Here is a 14,818-nt window from a genome sequence, read left to right as displayed (position 1 = left end):
AGGGGGGGGTGAGAATAATGAGTGAGCACACACAGTTTGGAATGTGTCATAATAGTTTGGGCTTGTTTGGAATATATGTATGTCTATAGAGTGAAGTCTGTACACATGTTTGGAATACTTGTATGTCTATAGAGTGAAGTCTGTACACATATGGCACATGCAGAGACCTCCTAGTATAAACACACCTCTCCTGGGACCCCAGAAGGTGAGCTTTCCATCACACACCTCCTATGAAATTCTCCTAGAGACAGCCAGTGATTTCAGGTTTGATGATAACAGCCAACAAGTATAACATCATAGCCTCAAAGCCACTGACATGAGGCGAAAATAAGTGCTAAAAAGGCTCGATTGGGATTTTAATGAGAGATTCCCCCCACCAGCACTCTACCCTGGTTAATTTCTCCAGCAGGCTGGTCAAGATGCCTATGCCTGGGAATCCAGGGAAAATGTTAACAATTCAGCTCCACCAATTAGTTGCAGGGACTTTCTTCATCCTTCTCAGCAGGGGTTTTTTTCTTGCTGGCTGTTGGAAACAACAATGCACCTCACCCTCTGTGATGAATGCATAATGATACATTTATCAAGTGGCTAAAAAAATCCTTGGGGCTACAGGATCTGCTCCTTGGCACATGTTGTGGAGGCTGGGCCAATCCTTAAGTGAGAGAAAATAAGAAACAGAAATGCCTTCTTCAGTGCAAAAAAAAAAACAAAACCTAAGGGATGCAGGATTGGTGTAGGAGGTCCTTCTGTATTTGTGTTGCTTTCATTGGTTATTAAAGAAACTGCCTTGGCCTACTTGATAGGGTGGAACACAGGTAGGCGGGGAAGACAGAACTGGATGCTGGCAAGAAGGACAGACAGGCAGACACTATGATTCTCCTGCCCGAGACTGACACTGGTAAGCCACAGTCAAGTGGCGATACGGATGATTAGAAATGGGTTAAATCAAGATGTGAGAGTTAGCCAATAAGAGGCTAGAGATAATGGGCCAGGCAGTAATTTAATTAATACAATTTCTGTGTGATTATTTAGTGGGTTAAGCTAGCCTGGTGGCTGGGAGCCGGGCAGCGGGACGCAGTCCACCGCTCCTCTTACAACACAGGATCACTTAGGAACAATGACTTGCAACACACAGCAACTCCTCTGCATCTGCTACCCTGCCATGAGTGCAGTAGCTCCACTGATCAGTTTGACAATGAGTTTTTATTATATTTACTATAAATTCTTTTTGTGGTGCTGTGGACTGAACCTGGGGCCTTGTGCATGCTAGTTCAACACTCTGCTACTGAGCTTTTGAGATGGCTCCCTTGAGAAACCAGGTTGGATGGTTTCTTCAGGATGGTCATGACTTCCCAGACCTGAATGGAAGTCATGGACATGAACTCAACCAGTTCACATTAACATGGTACGGACATAGCTTAATGGTAGAATGTTTGGGCAGCATGCAATGAGGTCCAGGCTTCACCCTCAGCCCTATGACAACCAACCAAACCAAATACACTCTCCAGTATATATTGAGAACTACTGTCCCCATAGTTGGGTTGGGAGAGCTGAGGGCAAAGTGACCTGGTATTGGTCCTCTGTGTGGACTGCACAGTCTGATAGAGGTGATAAAAGGGAGGGAAAGGGGAATAGGTTTATGAGAAGGCAAAGCCAGGGCTAAGAAAGTTTCAAACAGCTCTTACATATCAATCTGCTTTAGCTGCAGCTCAGTGTGAGGGGGAAGGGGATGAGGACAGATGCAGATTTCTTGGAGACTCTTCTGTTTTTTGCCTAATTGAGTATGATGTATGTGTTTGCCCTGGAGTGGCACACAGTGACTTAGCAGGGAGGGTGTGATACATTCTGCCGCGAAAACAGGGAGAAGTAAAGGGCCCCAAAGAAGTTGGTTTGTAAGATCCAGCTGAATTTCCCGGCAAACCTTACAATTTGATCTTTTGTCTTTTCATACCTGGGAGTGTTTGTTGCTATTGAAGGTTGTATGGGAGGCATTGGTGGAAGGAAAAAAAAAGTCAGGGAGAAAAATGTGATTGAAGGTAGAGGGGCTTGAAACAGCCATGAGTAAATAGTGTCTTCTATACGTGATGCATTTTCCAGTGTTAGAGGTCCTGATTTGTGGGCAAATATCCAAAAACTTGGTAAGACTACAGGCAGTCCAGTCTGCTTGCACCTGAGTAGCATGTTGATAACTTGGGTCTTGAGTGTTTTATTGTCTTGTCCCTGGCCTCTCTCAACCTGTATATGCTAGTCTATGGGATGGGGCTCTTTTCTATGTTGGTCTTGGAATGTCAAGGAGAAAGGAAGGTTTGGATCCCATAGCTTCAGTAGTGTTCTTTGGGTTCAAGGAGGTTTCTGGAAGGGTCAGTTCTCACTGCTTCATCATATGACCCTTCCTCTTAGAAGACCCCCTGGCATCCAAACAAATCAGAACAAAACAGCCACAGAGTTAGAACTGTCTGCCCATGGGGATTGGCAGAGAGAGAGAGAGAGCCATTTCGAGCTACTGTGATCTGTGCTGTGGCATATAGAATCTCAACTAAGTGGGAGTGAAAGGTTCCATCCTGCCATCATGCCAGACCTCATTATCTTGAAAGATCAAAGTCAAGGAGACTGCGGAGATGTCTTCTCTTCCTGGGAGATTCCATTGTGATGGCTCCAAGGCAGATTAACACTTGGCTGGGAAAGAGTCTTTCTGCAATTATTAAGGGAAGCATTTGGGAGATCGCCAGAGTGCTCCTGGTAGAAGTGAAAATATTACAGAACTGGCACCTAGTTTTCTTCTCACCCACAAGACTAGATCTCACCCCTTTACTCATGTCCTAGAACTTCTCAGCTTCAGAGCAGCCACGCTTGGGCACTCGTGAGAAGCAAGCAGGGACCTGAAGTTGAATTCCTCTTCTAGTTGGCTAAGAGGGGGTGGAATCTGCAAAGGTGGTGAGTAGATGCTTTGCGTTGACTTGAAAAAGAATCTAAGGGGGGAAAGGGATAGGGAAATCAGAGTAGGAAATACAGGAGAAAGTTTCTCTCCTGGGCATTTTTCCCTGAAACATCTCAGCTCAGGAAAACCTCCTTCCCTCGTTGGCAGGGAGGAATAACGAAGTTAGAGGGTATATGAGAATGGCCCTCCTAAGTTCATCTGTTTTGACTCCTTAGGTACCAGTTGGTGAAACTGTTTGGGAAGGATTAGAAGGGGTGTCTTTGCTGGAGGAGATGTGTCACTGGGAGCAGGCTGAGTTTTGAGGTTCCAAAAGTCCCTGCCATTCCCATTTAGCTCCCTCCACCTCATGCTTGTGAACCAAGATGTAAGCTCTCAGCTGCTGCTCCAGTGTCGTGTCTGGCTGCCTGCTGCCACGCTTGTTGTTTTGATGGTCATGGACCCTAATCCTCTAAAGCTGTTAAGACCCAAATAAATGCTTTCTTTCGTAAGTTGCCTTGGTCGTGGTGTCTTATCTCAGCAATAGAAAATTAATTAAGAAACAAGTATAATGCTTCTGTTTAACATTGACTTCATCCAGGAAATAAAGTCATAGTAAAAAAGATGTCGTTACAAAGGCAGCAAAAACAGTGTAACCTGGAAATTGACTAAACTAGGACTATATCAGGTCACCATGGAATCGAACTTAGTCTCTAATAAATAATATATAAAGTGATAGCAATAAATATGCTTATTCATGAACAGTTTAATGTTCTAGGGATTATGATTCTTCCCACTATGTTTCCTTGTAGGTACTCAATAAAATTTTGAAAAAACGAAGACTCAGCAAAAGCCTTTTGCACAATAGCCAAGTCAATATTACAAAGGAAACACAAGTAAAATAAAGGGCCCTTTTGGTTATTAAAATATACAACAAAGCCATAGTAACATAAGTTGCATAAAACAATTGAACAAATTAAATATCTCAAAGATAGACTGACACTTAAAAGGAATGATGACAGAGCCCCACTGATCACCCTATGACAGACAAAGTGCTTGGAAGAGCAGGTACAGTTCTGCTCACGTCTTTGAGTTCTCTGTCCTGCCTCTACCTCTTGTCACCTGGCATGTTGGCCAGATCTGGTACTTCAGACTGGAGAAACAAATCCCCTCTTTGTTTGTCTTGTTGCTGATTTGTCTGAGACAGGGTCTGATGTAGTCCAGGTTGGCCTTGAGTTCACTAGAGAGCTGAGCACGAGCTTGAACTTCTGAGTCCCCTACCTCCATTTTACAAGGCTGGGATTGTAGGCTTGTACCACCAAACCTAGTTTTGTGAAGTGAATCCTGGGACTCCTCCAGATTAGTCAAACACTCTACAAATTTAGCTACCTTCCCAATCCCAGAAATGCTACTGTTTCGATGTGGTGCCTGGACATTCAAGGGTTATGGGGACAGCAGGACAGGGATTTGTAATTCTCAGGTACCTGCCTGAGAGTGTGGATTTGTCCTTTCCCCCTCCTGATGTAGCTCACAGGTGCTCAGAAACCTGTGATGGCCTCTCTACTTAGGGTTTTTTTTTTGTTTGTTTGTTTTGTTGTTTTGTTTTGTTTACCCAGTCTCCCTATGCCTTCAGGAAGTACCATTCTTTCTTCCTGGAGGACATCTGAGCTGGACAGTACCAATCTCCATTCATCACATCAGTATTTAACTCTTGTCTATAATTCCCTGTACTTCTTTTTCCACCTCAGTCTTCCACTTCCATGCTTTTAAGTTGTACTGCAGCGTCCGAGGGACATTACAACTATTGGCTTAATTACAACGACACTCTTCATGATTCTTTCATGGTATTGAACGGTGGCACCATTCTTCATGATGCTTCTGACTTTGGGGAAGCAAAGCTGATCCCCCAGTGCGCTTACATCTAAAATTTCCAGGCTAAGTAACGACAGGGTATATTTAGAGACAAACAGGGGTGAGGCTGTGTGGAAATTCCACCTCAGCGGGGACCTGTCTCTCTGTTATCTGCCCTGTTGACCCTCACCACAGTGACTTTTAGCAAAATATTACTGCTCTCTCAAGCCCAGCAATTTTGTGTGTGAACATACCCAGAGAGTGTGTATTTTATTTTGTGTCTCCATGTTCCAAAAACATTTTACTTGAGTAACAAAAAGGCTCATTACTGGGAGGTTTCTAAAACGTACCACCAATGAGACAGGCTTCGCTAGTGCCTTCTTGCTTTTGCCGATGGACATTAGGATGCCCCCCCCCCCTTCAAGGGGATGTTTATAAGAACCAGATAGTGACACACTTGTCGGAAAGACCTTGTTGGAGGATGCTGAGTCCAGGTGGAAATGTGAATGACACTGTCTTCTTGGAAAGATGACATTGAAAACCTGTCTTGAGGCGGTGTTACCAAGGTCGGTCTTCTCCCTGTCGCGTGTACACAGCCTGCACGTATGCACGCACGTGTTATTTCTGAGTCTTCCCTCCAGCTCCGGAAATTAGCTGAATCCCATCATCTGCAGCACAAAGGAAGGAAGGAAGTGAAGAACTGTTAGGCCTGGGTATGGAGGGGTTATTTTTAGCCCTGAGGAAGGAAGGTGACCGGGGCTTGCCAGCTGTGCGGTGGGGACAGAATTAGATAGGGCTCACCCTTCTTAGTCAGCTTGGGCAGAGTGGTTTAAATAGCAGGCATGCATGTTTTAGAGTTCTGGAGCTAAGCAGTCAGTATCAGCATGGTCGGGTTTTGGGGAGGACCCTTTTATGTTTGGCAGATGGCCACCTTCTCACCACAGATGTGGCCTTTTCTGACTGTGCATGTCTGGAGACAGGGAGCCAACTTCTGCCATCTCTCATCGGAGAGTATTGTCTTCATCTATTCAGCTGCTGTAATTGTGCACACCCAGCATTTGGGAGGCAGAGAGAGTTGGATTTCTCTGAGTTCAAGGCCAGCCTGGTCTACGAAGCAAGTTCCAGGACAGCCAGGGCTGTTATATAAAGAAACCTGGTGTTGGAAAACCGAAAACCAAACCAAAACAACAGCAACAACAAAAAACCAGAATGTCTAGGATCAGATGATTTATAAACAACAGGAATTAATTGCTTAGAATTCTAGAAGCCAGTAAATCTGTAACCAAGGTGGCAGCTGCCTCATTATCTGGTAAGGGCTGACTCTACATCAGAGATGGCATTGTCGATACAAAAACACATCCCTAACCTCAAAGGAAGTTAAGAAAGGGGCAGTTTATTTTGAAGCCAAATAGAGGTAACCATAGCTGGAGAACACAGAGTCAGGTTGTTCTAAATTCAGCAATCTAGTATGTGTTTATCTGGGCAAGTGTGTGCTGTGTGAGTGTTGTGCCCACAGATACTGGAAGAGGGGGTCAGATATCCTAGAACTGGAGTTACAGGTGCTGGGAACCAGACTCGGGTCCCCTGCAAGAACAACAAGCACTCTACAGCCCCGAGCCATCTCTCCAACCCCTTATCATTTTAATTGAAAGAAAGTGAACCTATTTCACCAGCTAGAAGGTGATGCACCTGTCCATTTGAGCAAACCCTAGTCCTCCACACCATTTTTTGTTTTATTTTGTTTTTCAAGACAGTGTTTCTCTGTGTAGTCCTGGCTGTCCTGGAACTCGCTCTGTAGACCAGGCTGGTCTCGAGTTCACAGAGATCAGTCTGCCTCTGTCTCCCAAGAGCTGAGATTACAGGCATGCGACACCACTGTCTGGTCCCTCATTAAAACAAAAACAAAACTGAAAGACCCAACAACTGTATTTTTCCCTTCTTTTTCTTATGATACAGAGAATTACACAGACTTAGTCTTTGGCTAGGACTTTGGGGTGGGGAACAGTCCTTTATTGTCCCTTCCAAAGTTTTATTATAATAAGTCTAAGCATGCTTACTGGATGTCCACACACACACACACACACACACACACACACACACACACACACACCACACACATCCTGACCAGGACCCTTTTACTGTAAGTGACTTTCAATCTGTTTTTCTTCAGCACAGTCTTTGGGAACAAAAGTTAACTGCCTCAGTGACAGGTGCTGCTTCTCAGGAGTAGAGGAGGAGGAGGGGATCCCTTACCACTTAAGGCACGGACAGGGAGGCCAGCAGGCTGATGCTGTAGACCCCAAGGCTTGTATTCCCTGCCAACCGGCACACTGTCGGCTCGATTACTCCTCCTCTCTGGGGTGCTCATTCCCTGAGGAAGGGACAGAGATGAGGGAGACATGTCATCCTTTCAGTAGCGGCATGCAAAGCATGCTGTTTTCCTCCTTCATTTTACTGGGATTCATATAAGAAATTTGCGGTTACTTGTGTCTGGGCGTTCACTGTCATTCCACAGTACATCCCAAGAGGGAGAGGCCAATTCTCACCATGCTGAAAGACAAAGCAGCAGGGATAAAGGCCTGCCTAGCATCCCCTCCACATCAGGAGGTCCCGTTCAGCAGGCACAATGGGCTCTGTGGTGTTAATGCTTCATTTGCCTTAAGTAGATCCAGGAATTGGCAATTTTTGAAACCAAATTCAATTAGCGCCCTCTCCTTTGGGGGTGTTTCTTCCTTCCTTCCTTCCTTCCTTCCTTCCTTCCTTCCTTCCTTCCTTCCTTCCTTCCTTCCTTCCTTTCTTTTTTGGCCCTTCGAAGCTCATTCGCCCCGTTTATTTGTGGCAGCTTCTCACACAGGCCGCCGGGAGTGCTCTCCTCACCCCGTGTTTCTCTGCGGTGAGCTAAGAGGCAAAAGGAAGCCTTTTCCAGTCAGGATGCCCACAGTCACCGAAGGAGAGGGCCTCTGAATGCCAGAAGACCTGAGCTGACCCCAAACTGTTCTGTGAGAGGAAGCAGATGGGGAAATAAAAGATGTCCTTTTAAAAAGAAATCCTTTCTCATATCAAGAGGATCCTATAGAGTGCAGTCCGCCCCTTCCCAACTCCCAAGAACGAGGGGGGTCCCAAGAAAGCCCCGTGCAGCTGATTGGCCTAAGCAAGCCTGTGGAGGAGCACATAGACTGCATTGTAGTCTTCGGTTTGGAAAACACATTCGAAAGAACAGCAGTGAGCCAAATGTTCCCTCTCACCATCCTTTCCCTTCCCAAAGGTCTCGTTCCATGTTCATAAACTGTTTTAATTCTCCGTGCTCACCGGACTTCTTCTGATGAGGCAAAACATTCAGGTCTTTAACGACTGGGCCCCGGTTCCCATCAGCCTACACTTGATGGAGAGACAAGCGCTCACGTTTGCTTGTTTTTACTTGGGTAGAGCTGGACACCGAGCGGGCTCAACGTAAAGCAGATCAGACCGTCCTCAGACGCCCAGAGGGTCACAATGTTGGATTCGAAGTCTAATAGAAATAGAGAAAAAAAAAGTCTTTTGAATGCCCAGGAAGCATATGCATGCACAGCCATGTATAGTAGTTTAACGGTGGTATTGCAATGGTGGTATTGACAGTTTGGGAGTTTTCCTGGGCTCTCCCAGTGCGTTTGATGCAGATGCTAAGCTTCACAGCCTCTCCCTACAGGACAAGGGGCAACCGGAGATGAGAATGAAAATGCTTCTAGTCTTGTGGCTGGGATCCTTTTGCCGAGGTGCGCAGTGGGTGAGGATACAGGATGCTGTTGCTGCGGTGGGCACCTAGCACTTCTATAGTGATGGAGGTGGTAGTAGATGTATAGCAAAGAAAAAAGATGGAGATGAGGAAATGGCTCAGGGGGTAAAGTGCCTGGAAGAGCCAGGAATGGCAGCAGGACCCTGTAATCCTGGAGCTGGGGAGGTGGAAACAGAAGGACCCCTGGTGTTCAATGGCCAGTCAATCTTCCTGAATCAGTAAGTGTCAAGGTCGGTGAGAGACCCTGTCTGGGAAAATAGACAGAAAAGAATTGAAGAAGCTCCCTGATGTCAACCTCTGGCCTCCACAGATGTGTGCATCTACATATGCGCACACATATACACATACACACAGACAGATACACACACACCCCCACATATACACACAAAGCTACAGAATTAAAATTCTTCAAGAAAGAAGTTTGGGTCTTTGTTCTAGCCCTTGTGCCATGAAGACTTAGTTACACACAGTTCTCCATGTGAAAGGTGGTTGGCCATCTCTGCAGGTTAAATAAAACCTGTCAAGTCTAGAAAATACTATATATATATAATATATATTTATATATATGTATATATGTGTGTGTATATATATATGTACACACACATCACATGTCGGTAGTATCTATTCGTGGGATACCCACTCTAGAATTTCCTCTCTTTGTGTGAGCATACGTTCCCCTCAAAGGCTTACCCATCCTCCGTGTGTGTGCCGTTCTCCCCTCTTCCCTTCCAGAGGTCTTATTCTGAGCAGCCTCACTGGAGCTGTGTAAGTAGGCCAACTTTCAAGATCATATCTGACTCGATCAAAGGGGAGGGTGATTCCCTGATGTTGGCAAAGGGATTATTTCACAAGAAACCCTCACCGTGTCAATGTGCCACTTGGGATGACAGCGCACTTGAGAAGAACCAGGCTATAAGTCAACAGTCCCCGAGCAGCTTCAAAGTTCGAAATCTTCTACATGCGATGATTTTTTTTTTATTATTCCTTGTCTGTTCCTCCCTCATTGAAACTGACACCTGAAAAATTCCCTGGCTAATTTGTTTTGCGTTGTGATTTTTGCCACCAGACGGGCTCATTAGGAGCCGTGGCCGCAGGATCGCCTCGGCAAAGCACGAGGAAGTCACCGGTGCCTTTCTGCTCCGTACCAGCTGACTCCTATGCCGCCTCAACAAGGCATAGGTCGATTTGCTTTGCCTCGGGACCTGGCGAGTTAAAACTATTTAAATTTTCCCCCGCTCTTGATATCTCGGATTCAGGAGGAGCCAGGGAATAAAGGATGCCCACATTCCTTTAGGATTTGTAGAGCCAGCCCTGCTAGAGGGATTCATATGAATTTGTCACAGTTGACATCTGGCCCAGCGAGGACAGACCAAATGTAACTCTCAGGGAAGGATCTATTTAAAATGAATGTATCCACTCCGAGGCACATCCCACGATGGACGGATTTTTAGCATTTAAAAGACTTGTGTAAATCTTAATCTTTAAGCTCTCTGACCTGTTTCCCTCTTGAGGGCTAGAAAGACAATGTGTGTGCTCACAAGGCATGAAGGACTGTTTCAAACGCCGGCTACTGCTGCGCAGTCCGCACCCAAGCCCAGGTTAAGCGGTCTGCTAAATTGTAGGTCCTTTAGGTTTGAGGTGGCCAGGCCCACGATTCTGCTTCTGTGGAAGTTCATGAGTCTAAATGACCTGCGCCTTCCTTCCTCCTTAAGCAGCGGTGGGGGATGGCCAAAGGTACCAGAAAATTCTTCCCACCACTTCAGATAGCAGCCTCACCAGCCTTCTGCTCATTTGCAGATCCTCTTCCAAAGGTGTTTGGAATTAAGGGAATGACACTGTGTTTTCAGGAGCCGGCCTGGGGGAGCAGGGTAAGAGAGGGAATTCAGAAAGGAATGAGATGAGGCAGATAGAAAGATAGACAGGCAGAGACAGACAATCTCGCCTGCAATTCCTGTCGCTGCCTATCTCTTCCATCCTTCCTTCTCTGTTTCAATTTCTTTCTTCCTCCATCTTCTCTCCCTCATTGCTGTCTGCCTGTAGTAAGATAACAGGATGATTTCCACTGAAGCTCAGAGGCAGAGGGGGCTAGGAAAGGGGTCTGTTTGCCCTAGCTCCGCCAAGTATGCCAGACTCCAGTCACTTGGGGGTCTCCAAGCCTCAATTTCCCTTTCTGTCCTATGAACAATGTTGGTTAGATGATGCCCAGGTCCTCACTAATTCCATGGCAATGAGGGTTGACAATCCATGCAGATATGTTTATCTGTTACTTGGGGCAAACCTGCCCAACTTCCAATGTAAATGAGTTAGCCGTGATGTGGTTCAGGGTTACCAGAGTACATAATTTCCATTTCCGCTGGGCGCACAACCATACAGTGTGTACTCTGGAAGCTTTGGAGTGGGAATCACACCCTGTCTTGCCCCCAGCTCAGCTGGAGCATGCATGTGTGAACGAACTGCCTGAACAAGCCACCCTCTGGATTTCTCAGAATTAAAAATCTGTGCCTTTTAGGGCTTTCGAAGCCTTTGTCATTCTGGCAATCTAACAGGCGACCACTCTTGTTATTCACATTATTTGAGGGCCAGAGTCTTATCTTCGATCCCCAGAGCTGGAACACTCACTAGGAAGGCTTGTAACAAGGAGGCCTGGTCTGCAAGTAATGCCATGCCCCGTTCCTCCTACAGGGGAAAGGCCTGTTGGTTTAGGAGACTGGTAAGGTGGAGGAAAAGATGGCTGGCCAACTCCACTACCTTTCTTTTGTTGTTGCTTTGAATTATCTGCTGTCATGTGTAATAAGTGACCAGGAATAAGAACAGAAGTAAAACAAAGATGTTAGTTCAGTCTCAGAAAAGATAAAAACGCCTGTGTGTGAAAACTTCAGAAAGCCCCATTAGCCAACTTCACCCTCCTTAGCCACCATCCCTGGCTATTTTTACAGGAGAAATATTTTGAGCTTGTCTTAGCCGAAAATGCCTCTAAGGGTGTCCAATCACAATTCATATCACCATTCAGATGAAGTCCATTAATTCACCTGGTAAGTCCTCCAAGGCTTCTGAAATCTCTTGGTCAAAGGCCCTATCCTGATTCATTTTCAATCCTACCATGTGTTCATGGAATTGTTGTTTGTTGTTGCTGCTGCCCACTTCCTCCTCCTCCCCCCTCTTCCTTTTTCTCATAATAGGGATTGACCCCAGCGACTCCTGTGTTCTAGACAAAGGCTCTACCGCTAAGTTTGTGTCCTCAAGTTTTTGTTATTTTGAGAGAGAGTCTCACCGAGGTGCCCAGACAACTTGCAATTGAAGTTGTAATTCTCCTGCCTCAGTGGCAAAGATCCTGGTCTGTGATGCAAGGCCAAGCAATATTAGCATTTCTTTAATACGAATTGATTCCTTCAAAGTAAAGGTGCACAGTAAATCAGTGTAAACAGGAGGACAATTGTCGTCATCGCTGTCACTCTGCCTGTCCTTTACTTACTGTCCTACCACATTTACGCCCATCAACTCTGCCTGCACATTTAGAGCAACCTCTTGCAGCACCTAGGACTGGACGAACCCTTTGCATGTTAGCACATTAAGCAAATTCTTTGCTATTCAGCCTCACTCCTAGCCCTCTTGACAGGTTTCCACACTTGCCCTGTTCCAAGGGCAGCCAGAGGGAGGATTTTGTATTACAAACTATATCATGTCTTTCTGTTGATACTTGTTTTAAAAGACGTGGACAGCTGGCTGGTTCGTATGTTGGAATATCCAGTTCTAAACTATTAAGCTATACAGGAATTAATAGTCGATATATACTGTACAAATTTGTTGAAATCTCTGGGATGTGAATCTTGATCCAACTCATATGATGGCTCATATTAAGATTCTCTCACCTGGGTATTAAAAAGCAAACCCAAATGTATTTTTTTTAGTTACAGAGCTGTGCTTTATAATTTTGTAATAAAGTTTAAATAAAGAAAAATTTCATCACGTCATTCTTCATTCTATATTGCTTTAATAACTTCTCATGATTATTTTCTTTCTTTCTTTCTTTCTTTCTTTCTTTCTTTCTTTCTTTCTTTCTTTCTTTCTTTCTTTCTTTCTTTCTATTTGTTTTTGTTTGAGACAGGGTTTCTCTGTGTAGCCCTGGCTGTCCTGGGACTTGCTCTGTAGTCTACGTTAACCTCAAACACAGAGATCCACCTGCTTCTGTCTCCCAAGTGCTGAGATTATAGGCATGCACTGCCCAGCTATTATTTGAAACTTTTTAAAATGTGATATCTACCTATGAGTTCACTGCTCACAAGAAGCAGGGCATTAACGACAGTGTTCCGTGGATGCTGCTCCTGCCCTTGTGTGAGACACTCACTCTGCTAAACCTTATTCCTTTGCTTTTTTGAAGCTTTATTTTTCATCAAACCATTTGCTACTATCTATTTCTAAACATGCATGTACATGAATATGATCCTAAAGTGTCTTGTCACTCTTTGGTTACATTTACCTCTGCGAAGAGGCCATCACGGGTCCTCAAGACAGCTCGTGAGGTAAAGGTGCTTCTTCTCAGAACCACGCGGTGGGAGGAGAGGGCTGACTCTTGCAGGCTGTCCTCTGACAGGATATACTCCCCGTCGCTAACTCAGCCAAAATAAACACGTGCTAAAAAAAAAAAAATAAGTTCGTCATGCCCTGTGTTATCTTCTGGACTTTTTTTTTTTTCACTTAATAATCTATGACAAAGATTCCGTTACTGCATACAGCTGTGAGCAGATTCACATTCGTGCCTACTGCTATTCATTGCCTGAGCACGCTACGAGTTATCCATCTCTTCCCCTGTGGTCTTTTAGAGTTTCATGAGCTGGACACTTGGACAACTCCTCGCCTCTGTGCTCAGCGAAGTCTTAGAAAGGCCTGGCCCTCCTGCTCTCTCATCCTCACAGGCTGTACTTACTCTCCCCCACGCCTCACTCCCTCCGGGCACACTAACGGGCAGAAGACAATAAGGAGAGTTTGTGGTGAAGAAACTGGAATTCTTTCTTCTCCCTTTTCCTCAACATCTCCTGTGAATCCCAGACAATTGTTAATCTATACTTTGGTTATCTTCTGTGATGCTGCGGAAGAGGAAGTCCGTTACCTCTTTTGCCCTCTGCAGCTCCACGAAGCCCGTCTTTGGAGCCCTTACCACAGTTACATCCCTCACACACCCCATCCGCGCGGCCCCCTGAGTCCCACCTGCTCGTCTGCTGGCCCCTGAGCTCCGGTGACAGGATCTGTCTATGACTTTCCACAGCTGTAGCCCTCGGACCTGACATGTTGCCGGGCATGAAAAAAGCTCAAAACAGCTTTTCAAGCAAATGAGAGTCATCTGCAAAGAGCCAGGAAAACCTCAGAAAATTCAGGGAGGCCGGGGGGGGGGGGGGGGGGGGGGGCCGGACGGGGGGGGGGGGGGGGGGGGGGGGGGGGGGGGGGGGGGGGGGGGAAAAGGGGAGGCGGGGAGGGAAATGGGAGGCGGGGAGCGGGCCGAACACACCTTTTCCTAAAGCTCCGCAGCAAGAGCGGCCAAACATTTCCTGACAGGCTGGCCAGTCAATGGTTCAGACTTCGGTGGCCACAGAGTCGCTGACGAGAGGACTTTGCTGTTGTTTCCTGAGAGCAGCCACAGATAATATGCAAATGAACGTGCCTGGCCATGTTCCAAGGCAACTTTATTTATAGGCACCCAAACTTGCATTTCATGTCATTTTAATTTCCATGTGTGACACAGTGTGATTCGTATGTTACGAAATATGAGTCTTTGGATTTTTTTTTTCTAACCACTTAAAAATGTGAAAGCTGTTCTTAGCTCACGGACTGGAGAAAAAAAAAAAAACAGGTGGTAGGTTGGAAATAATCTGAGCGCTGTCCCTGAAAACACAGCTCCAGTGTGACCCTGGCCTGTGCTGTGACCTTGAGTCCAAAGCAGCTCTCAATCACTAGCCCTCCACAAACACCCCAGGCTGAGAGTAAGGGAATGTCTAGAGTCAGCGTTAAAGATAAATAAATAGAGGACTAAAAGGTTGTAAGTGATCTGATTGGGGAAAGGGGGAAAAGGGGGCTCTAACCAGAGTAGGGAGGGAGAGGAATACAGAAGGAAGGAGAAAGAAAGGTAAAAAAAAATAGTAAGGATGTCTGAAAAAGTCAGAAGCTGTCCCACTATTAACTATCTACAAAAAAAAAAAAAAAAAAAAAAACAAACGAAACCTGTAATACTCATATGTCTGAGTATAAATATTCATACATAGTTTAAATGAAAAATTCTCCTCTGGGCT

The 14,818-nt window shown here is 45.6% G+C and overlaps 1 long non-coding RNA gene across 5 annotated transcripts; it reads right to left on the bottom strand.

Moving 5' to 3' along the window:
• Positions 1 to 3,468: 3,468 nt before the first annotated feature.
• Positions 3,469 to 14,309, bottom strand: LOC126502714 (uncharacterized). Of its 5 annotated transcripts, XR_007592024.1 has the most exons (8): positions 14,041 to 14,309; positions 13,015 to 13,169; positions 8,075 to 8,273; positions 7,643 to 7,762; positions 7,250 to 7,315; positions 7,019 to 7,136; positions 5,697 to 5,901; positions 3,469 to 5,433 (listed from the first exon to the last, which is right to left on the bottom strand). It is a non-coding gene; the product is annotated as an uncharacterized lncRNA (long non-coding RNA). The 5 variants fall into 5 exon arrangements; XR_007592026.1 differs by lacking the exon at positions 7,250 to 7,315; XR_007592025.1 differs by lacking the exon at positions 7,643 to 7,762.
• Between the last annotated feature and the right edge of the window lie 509 nt (positions 14,310 to 14,818).

Source organism: Alexandromys fortis, unplaced genomic scaffold (assembly GCF_014885135.2).
Source record: "Alexandromys fortis isolate MF-2015 unplaced genomic scaffold, M_Fortis_MF-2015_v1.1 scaffold_1, whole genome shotgun sequence".
Taxonomy (NCBI): domain Eukaryota; kingdom Metazoa; phylum Chordata; class Mammalia; order Rodentia; family Cricetidae; genus Alexandromys; species Alexandromys fortis.
Note: the sequence above shows the minus strand (reverse complement) of the source record. Positions and strands in the feature narration are given on the sequence as shown.